Source organism: Elephantulus edwardii, unplaced genomic scaffold (genome assembly GCF_000299155.1).
Source record: "Elephantulus edwardii isolate Elephantulus edwardi_28Jun2011 unplaced genomic scaffold, EleEdw1.0 scaffold00374, whole genome shotgun sequence".
Lineage (NCBI taxonomy): Eukaryota > Metazoa > Chordata > Mammalia > Macroscelidea > Macroscelididae > Elephantulus > Elephantulus edwardii.
Genome location: NW_006400124.1, coordinates 606,333 through 615,736, shown reverse-complemented (window position 1 = coordinate 615,736; position 9,404 = coordinate 606,333). Strand labels below are relative to the sequence as shown.

The window sequence follows — 9,404 nt, the reverse complement described above, 5'->3', positions numbered from 1 at the left end:
AGGGAGGAAGGTAGAAAGGGAGAAAGGGAGGAAGGAGGGAAGGAAGGAAGGAAGGAAGGAAGGAAGGAAGGAAGGAAGGAAGGAAGGAGAGAAAGAGAGAAAGAGAAAGGAGGAGAGAAGGGGAGGAGGAGAGGTGGGGAGGTAAGGAGGAGGGGAGGAAGGGAGGAAGGAAGGAAGAAAGGAGAGAAGAAGAAGAGGAGGAGGAGGAAGAGGAGGAGGAGAGGGAGAGGGAGAGGGAGAGGGAGGGAGGGAGAGAGAGAGAGAGAGAGAGAGAAAGAGAGAGAGAGACAGGCAGACAAAGATTGCCTTCAGTAGTGCTTCTATATCATAGGTGAGAAGGAGTTACAGAAGATGCTTTCTGATGCATTAAAGGATTGTTTAATAGAAGAAATTGGGGGGGAAACCTGTTCCATGAACAGTTAGAACTGTCTAGAAAAAAAAAATCTTGAAGATTCTTGAGGGTGACAATGGAGGAGACTCTGATATAGAAGAAGAAACAAATGATGCCTCTAAGATGGGATCTGATTTAGTCAGTCAGCAAGACATCTGTACCAATTCTGCTTCATCCTTGAGAGAAAACAATCAACCTGAAGGTTTGGAATTAAAGCAAGGGAAAGGGGAAGATAGTGATGTGCTCAATATAAATGCAGATGCTTATGACATTGGAATAGAAGGTCCAGGTCATGAAGAAGCGACTGTTCCTGATCCCAGAAAATGCGGTCCAAAGTGAAGCTGGTCAGACAGATCACCTAGAGAAAGACATTGAGTGAACTTTATCAAACATTCAGAGAATTCACCAATTCTACATGAAGTATTTTAGAAAATAGAAAAAGATTAAATTCTCCCAGACTCATTCTATGAAGCAAACATATCATTGATACCAAATCCAGGTAAAGACACCAACAAAATTTCTCTCATGAACATAGATGCAAAAATCTTGAATAAAATCCAGGCCAACAGAATCCAAGAGTCTCTTAAAAAAATAATTCACCTTGACCAAGTGGGATTCATAACAGGTATGCAAAAACACTTCAAAATAAGAATAACAGTGTAATTCATCACATTAACAAATCAAAGAACAAGAATCACATAATCATATCAATTAATGCAGAAAGTGCCTTTGACAAAATCTAATACCCTTTCCTGATTAAAGCAAACCTAAAAAACAACAGAATAGGAATAGAGGTGAATTTCCTCAACATAATAAAAAGTATATATGCAAAACTAAGAGCCAACATCATTCTCAATGGAGAAAGATTAAAGACATTCCCTTTGAGAACAGGAACTAGGCAAGGATATCCACTGTCACCTATCCTATTCAATATTGTATTGGAAGTCTTAGTGATAGTACTAAGTCAAGAGAAGTAAATAAAAGGTATTCAAATTGGCAAATCAGAGGTAGTATTATTTATACACACATTTGATATGATAGTATACTTAGAAAACCCTAAAGACTCAGCAAGAAAACTATTGGACGTAGTTGACCAATTCAGCAAAGTAGCAGGATACAAGATCAACATACAAAAATCTGTTGGATTTGCCTACCGTGACAAAAAGAATTCAAAAATGGAGCTAAGAAAAGCAATAAACATAAAAGCAGTTAATCACAAGATTAAATACTTGGGAATAAATTTAACCAGAAGTACAAAGGACCTTTTCCAAGAAAATTACAAAACATTACTCCAAGAAACAAAAAAGAGACCTGGAGAAATGGAAGAATATACCATGCTCTTGGATAGAAAGACTCAATATTGTGAAAATGACAGTTCTACCAAAGGCAATCTACATGTTCAATGCAATCCCAATACAAATACTAGTTCCATTCTTTAATGAGAAGGAAAAGGAAATTTCCAACTTTATCAGGAACGCAAAGAGACCCTGAATAAGCAAAGCACTCCTGAAAAAGAGAAACAAGGTAGGAGGCATTTCACTATATGATCTCTAATCCTACTACACAGCCATGGTGGTCAAGACAGCATGATACTTACTGGTAGAGTGACAGAGACATAGATCAACAGAATAGAATTGAGAACCCAGAAATCAGCTCATATACCTAGGTGAAATGATTTTTGACAAGGAGATGAAATTAGTTATGTAGAAAAATGAAAGCCTCTGACAAATAGTGTTGGCAAAATTGGAAAACTATCTGTAGAAAACTCAAGCAAGACCCACACCTCACAGCATACAGAAAAACCAATTAAAAATGGATCAAGAACTTAGGAGTAAAACCAAGGATAATAAACTTCATCAGAGAAAGGCTTGAAGACCTCTATAAACCCTAAGCCAAAACATGAAGTGTCTTCCACACATCCTGAAAACCTACAACCGGGACAGAATAAACTAAATGAACGGGATTTTTAAAAAATCAAATCCCTATACACATCCAAAAACTTTTCCAACAGGGTAAGAAGGAAAGCCACAAACTCGAGAAAAATATTTGGTAATGATATATCTGATAAAAGACTTATCAGATTTTATCTTTAAAAAATTTTTTGCTGCAGCTACTAATTTATTTATCTTTACCACTTACTTTTTTCCCCTTTTACATCTTCTAAATTAAGAGTTTTCTTTTTTGTTAACTACATTCTGATATTCTAAATTTTTCTTATTTTACTGAAATTGTCATAGTGTATGAGCTCAAAACGTTTACCCTATTAAATTTAAGGGGGGAAAGGCAACAAAGAAACAACAACAAATTTAAACAAAAAAAAAACCACACAAACAAACAAAACAACAAAAACACCTGTAGGATTTTGCTTTACATTTTCTCATCCTTTCTTTTTTTTTCTTTTTCTATATTATGTTTTAAATTGTAGATAATTTCCTGGGAAGAGCACTCTTTGGGTCAACACAAGCCAATGAAGAGAAAATAATAATTAAGGATTGTGTCTTCTTAAGGCTCTTTCTAAAAATGACAAATGTTGTTTCTCACCTTCAGTTTTAAACTTTTTAAATGTAATATCATTTAATTCATATTCATGCACAGATTTAGCCATCTCTCTTTGTGAATTTTTGACTAATGAGTACAATCCTATACAGACATCATTATTATTCTTATCAAAGCCCATACTGGCCAAAAGTTAGTAGGAATCTCTTCTCCTTTTTGACGTAGTCTTTGTAAAGCTCTCCTAACTGTAAGGCTGTAAAGTCGCAGACTCAAGAAATGGACCAGAATATAGAAAAACTTAAAGGCAGCTTTATTAAGGGAGTTCCTAGGCAACATTCCTTGGTCTGGAAAGGGAGGTTGAGGAAGTCGTCCTTAGGATGTACTTGGCTGAGTTTTTATAGCAGGGTCTTCAGAGAGGGAAAGTGTTTGGGAGGGACATTCCATTGTGTTTTATGTTTCAGCTAGGTGGGTGAAGCCATTGAATTCTTTTGATTCCTTATTTTCCCTTGGCCTCTGTTTTGGCCTAACATCCCAGCCTCTTTAGGGGCAAGGTATTTTGGTTCTGGCTATCGCCGGCTGAACAGGGATGGAGGTCTGGGGCTCAGAGGTATTGAGTTGGTCCAGAATTAGTTGCCAGGGAGGAATATTGATGTATTAGTAGATGGTTCACAGTTAAGTCAGTCATTTCTTTCATCCTGAGAAGTAAGAATTTAAAAAGACAGGGAGTGGTTAGTAACAATATGCTTAGGATTATTATTGGCCCTAGAAAAGTAAGAACCAAGGCTGAAAATGGGTTCTAGAGCCAACTGGAGAGAAGGTTTGTGGGGGTTTTGGTCTATTTTTTAATTCTTGAGCTAATTTTGTCAATTTAGAAACATTTTCTTCTATCAGTCCTGATTCATTTCTATAATAGCAACATACAACAGCTGCATAATAGTCATAAATCTTGAACTAGGCAGTATGATCCACCAGCTTTTTTTAACTGGTAGGATTGGGGTATTGCATGGAGAGTTTGTGGAAGAAGCTTATTGGAAAGTAGGCGAGTAATAATAGGTTTCAAGACCTTGTGGTGTTGTGTGGAGATAGGGAATTGTGGTCTAGCTGTAAAAGAGGAGTGGTCTTTCAGAATAACGAGAATAGGTTGGTTGTGGGAGGCTACATGGAGTGGAATGATCCCATACAATGGGGTTTTAACATCTAGTGATAGAGACAGTGTAGAAAGGGATTCAGTGGGAAGAAACACTAAGAGGGCTAGAACAAAAGGCTGGTCAGGTGAACTGAGTACACTTGACTCCCAGCAAAATACAGCTGTAAGTTTAGACAGGATGACTCTGCCTAGCAACCAACTTGGATGTGTAGGGATAATTAGAAAGGGATGAGTAAATACTTTTTTTGTCGAAAGTAATGAGAAGGGGTTGAGTGACAAGAAGATTGGAAGAGAGGCCATCAGTCCCTATTATTGATACCTGAGAGGGGAAAACTGGACCTGACAAGGAAGAGAGCACTGAAAACGTAGCCCCCGTGTCAACCAGAAAGGACGCTGTCTTACCTGCTATCTGAAGGTTTACTCTGGGCTCAGCAAGGCTGATGAGGGTTGTTGAGCCTGGGCATCTACACTTTTCAACAGCTAGGCTTAAGAGGTCGGCTGGGATGGGGAACTGGTTTGGTGGAGGGGCTGCCCTACCACAGCTAGTTGCCAAAATTCAGTTGGCCTTCCATTTGCCCAGTGTCTCACAGATAGGGCAAGGTCATGTCTGAGGGTGGGTGGGGGTTAGGGCAGCAGTTGATCCAATGACCCTCTTTGCCACACTTGAAGCATGCACCTGGAGGTAACTAGCTTAATAAATGAGGAGGTGTTTTCTGACCTTTCACCACTGCCAGCCATAAAATAGTTATCAGGGCTTGGGCCTGCAGATTCATTTTCTGTCAGGCGTGAGTCTCTCTACCAGCCTCTTCCTCTTCCTCTCGAGAAGGCTTAAAAAACTTTAAAGGCCATGTTTACCAGGTTTCAAATGGGGGTTTGGGGGCCATCCTCAGCCATTTTGAGTTACTTTTTTTATATAAGGGGCTGATTGAGTAATAAAATAAGTAGCTAGGAGTGTGACCAATACTGGGGAGGTAGAGTCCAGACAGATATACTGAGTCAGAGCTTTTGTGACATAGTTAAGGAAGGTGAAGGTGTCTGTATTTTCATACTTAGCTTGGGTAATTTCTTTGAGCTTATTAAAATTGACTGCTTTATGGGAGATGGCTTGTAGGCTGGCTAACAGACACTGAATGACATGGTCACATCTGGCTTGACCATCTCTTCCTACCACTGTTTTAATTTGGTATGTCCAATTTGGCTCTTGTCAGGGCATAGCTTGGGGGTCAACTGGCATGGAGTCATCTGTTAAATGCACTTGGTCTGCATGCTGAGTGGCAATGAGAACATGTACTTTTTAATCTGGTGTCAGAGTAGAGGACAGTACAACAAAAAGATCATGCCAGATGAGATTGTATGTTTGGGTCAGGTACCTAAATTCTTTGATGTAGGCTATTTGGTTTTTGGAAAATGAGCCTAAATGTTTTTCAATTCAGAAAAGATTGGTTAGGGAGAAAGGCATGTGGATGTGAATGGGACCCTCAATGCCTGCGAAGTCCAGAAGAGGACAGAGGAAAGACTCAGTATGGTGGGACCAGTTTGGCTAGAAATCAAAATGTGAGGGTGGGGGTAGTCTTTGAGCTACTCAGAGCAGAAGGAGGGGCAGGTTCTGGGAGGGATGGCAGGTAGGGTGCAAGGGGACACTGAGGGAGGAGGTCTACAGGGTCTATAAAGACAGAGTCACCTGGAGGGGCTCAGGATGAGTCCTGGGAGGGAGGGAGTAAGGGAATGGGGTGATTTAGTATATGGAGACTTAATTGGTGAAGGGCTTTGAGCGAAGAGAACTTGCACAGGTTGGCAGGTCTTGCAAAGGGATGGATGGGAGTATAAGTTAAAAAAAGCTTGGACAAATGGGATTTCTGGCCATTTTTTTAGTCTGTTGGCAAAAATTGTCAAGATATCGCAGGGTATTGAAATCAAAGTCTCTATTTTTAGGCCATCGAGAGTCATTATCTAGCTGGTATAGTGCCCATGCCCAGTTACAGAAAAAGATCAGTCTGTTGAGGTGGAGGTCCTCAGCCAGGCCCAGGTTTGAAAGATTGAAGGAGAGACAGCTCAAGGGACTGTTCCTTGGGGGCTTAGACATTTGGCTACCCATGGTGTTCAGGCCTTATGTGTGAGGAAACTGAGATTTCAGAGCATCCCCTGGAAACCAGGTGTCTTAGATATGGAGAGAAGCTAAGGATGGTGTGGGTGTCACTTATTATGATCAATAGGCTGGGAAGAAGCACCTGGCGCTACTTGGTACAGGTGGACCTTCTGACGCAGATCTGCGATTTTTCTGCGTGTTCACAGACAGGAGTCCAGTAACAGACATGAATCCCAAGGGAGCTTAAAATGCCTGGAGGCAAAATGCCTGTGTACTGTTCTGAACAGTGCTTTGGAAATTTTATGGGCAAATTGGCTTTTCTGAGGGAGAGAGAGAAGTCAGAAAAGAAGTCTGATAGTGGAGAGGAAGAGGGAGGAGTTTAAAGAAAAACCTTAAAGGAAGGGAACACTATTGATGAACAGACATAAACACAAAATGGATAGAAATAGACAACAGAAGAAAGTCTATGCTCTCAGTCTGTTATGGAATCCCTCAGGCCATGTCCCTCGTGGGGTAAAGTGTGTCTTAGCATAGGCATACCTGTATAAGCCCTAGGCCTTTTTGGAGTCCCTAGAGGATCCCCCAAATCACCAAAGGCAGATGACAACACCACAGAACCAGGGGTGGGAATCCAATCAAACTCTGTGGCTTCAGAGTACTGTCGGCCATGGAGTCTCTTCACAAGCACTCAGGGCATTCAGTCAGCAGAGATACACACAGAATGGGAGAGGAAGGAAAAGGATGATGTTACAGTCTGAACATCTTGGTACCATGCAGACTGATAGGTTCAAGAGAGAGTAAGGGGGCAACACACTCACCCCAAAGGAGGGTGGTGGTGCAGCACACATTAACTTGTCTCCTGTGTTTTGGTACCAGATGTAAGGTTGTAAGGTCATGGACTAAAGAAAGGGACCAGAGAATAGGAAAGCTTAAAGGCAGCTTTATTAAGGGAGCTCCTAGGCAAGGTTCCTTGGTCTGGAAAGGGAGGCTGAGGAAGTAACACTTAGGGTGTATTCGGGCAGGTATTTATAGCAGGGATTTGAGGGAAGGGGAAATGTAGGGAGGTGCATTCCATTGTGGTTTATGGTTCAGCTAGGTGGGTGAGGCCATCATATTCTTTTGATTCCTTATTCCCCCTTCACCTTTGGTTTGGGATAACAATAGCATTATGCCAAGATTTTTAATTTAACTGTACTTTACCCACTGGTTTAAACCAGTAGCAGTGTTTCTTTACAAACTGAAACAACTGCAAAAATGATCTTTCTTTCACCTTTACCCCTCAGATCTTAAGTAATTCTTTAAGTAATGTAATATATTTAGCTTCAAATAATGGGCTCTTCCCCATGACTCTCACTCTCTCTCTCTCTCTCTCTCTCTCTCTCTCTCTCTGGTGGGTTTGTTTTTCTTTACTTCTTTCCCTGAGTTTCTAGCAACCTTCAGGGGGTACCGCCCTCATGAATCCTATTCTAATTCTTCCTCTGAATTTCTAGCAACTTTCAGAGGGTGAGACTTCATGAAACCTGTTTACTCTGCTCCTGAATTACTAATAGACTTCGGGGGTGAGATAAACCTCATGAAATGATTTCTCCTTTGTCCCAGAATTTTTAGGTAAATCTCATGAAATTTTTTTCTACTCTGCCCCTGCATTTCTAATAAACTTCAGGGAGTGAAGTCCTCATGCCCCTGCCTTTAATTATCATGAAAGTTTCATTAACCACTGAGCAAATTCCATTTTGGTTTCTCAGTGTCTGCAAGAGAGGAGGAGGGAAACTACTGCCTTTCTGGGTTCCTGTTCAGGCTCCAAACTATTGTCAACCAAGATGAATGATTTAGATGGGGATACTGAGAAATGAGGGGAAGAACAGAGAGTGAAGGCAGGGAGAATACAGCTGCACGATTGCAGCTGCGAGTCTAAAGTCACTTGCCTTAATTGAAAATTGCCAGGAAATAAATCACAGATAATTTTTTTTTACTAATGAAGCTCTGTTTTTCTCTGCTAACATACTTTTGCTTACCTCAGGAAGGATGAAATCACAAGGACAAACTGGGAGGCAGTGGCCAATACCCGGTTTGCAAAGAGTGCTTATCGCCTGTGATCTGGGTCAAGAGAAACACCACCTTGTTCCTTCTAATCTCTTACAAGAGGAATTCCAGCTTGTTTTGTATCTCCTTCAGTTCCTGCGCATGCATCTGGTTTAACATTTGGCTTCCCACACTAAGGTGCACCTAACTAAACCATAATATTTTCCATTATTTGTTATGCATATGAAAATCAGACAATGAACAAAGAAGACAGAAGAATTGATGCTTTTGCCTTGTGATGTTGGAGAAGAGTTCTGAATATCCCATGGATTGCCAAATGAATAAACATGTTTTGGAGAAAGGGCAAGCAGGTTATTCCTTAGAGGGAAGGATAGTGAAACTTCAACTCTTTGGACATCTTATTTGGAGGAGTCTGCCCAAACTCCCAGAGAGCAGTTGGTGGACTCAAGCCACCGAGCCTTGGTTAGTAGCCCAGTAATTGTGGGATAACAGCACCAGGTATTACTAGAATCTTTCAGGAGATAATAAATAATACAGTGGACCACTCAAAATGTTGACTGTTCTGAAAGAAAAAGATCTGGAGATATGTTTATGTAAAAATTCTTGTTCTCAGATTCCACTGAGTCAGTTCCAGCTCTTTACTTTATGTGCAGCAGAATGCTGTGCTGGCTGGTCCTGCGCCATCCTCAAAATTATTGTTGTTCTACCCCATCGTTGCCTTGCCTGCATCACTCTACCTCGCTGAACATCTTCCTTTACATAACCAACCATGATTTCTTTCTCTAGGTGCTGGTCCTTCTTGATCATGTGTCCAAACACCCATGAGATGAAGTCTCACAATCCTTCTTTCTAAAGAATAGTCTGATGGTTTTTCTTACAAGAACTTTCCACCATCATCTTATTTCCAAAGAAGTAATCTACTTCATTCCTGTGTTTTTCACTCAAGTTTTATACAACCATGTATAAAGTAGCCATTTATATTCTTAAAAAAGTTGTCTCTAATGAATACATTAATTGTAGCTAAGAAAACCTGAGCCACCTGAGATCTTTATTAGTTGAAATTAGCACAATAGCAACTGACAGTAAAATAACAAAATATTCTTGATAATAAATGAAGGTAATGTACAGGAAGTGCTGGGCAGGATCCTGTATTAGAGTATGAACTGCCTACTGCCATTGTAACAAATCATCAAAAATTTAGTGGCTTCAAAGAAAACAAAACTTCAATCTTAAAAACTCAG

At 40.4% G+C, this 9,404-nt stretch overlaps 1 pseudogene; it reads left to right on the top strand.

Moving 5' to 3' along the window:
• LOC102861733 overlaps positions 1-770 on the top strand; it is a 1,466-nt pseudogene extending 696 nt beyond the window's left edge.
• The last annotated feature ends 8,634 nt before the right edge of the window (positions 771-9,404 follow it).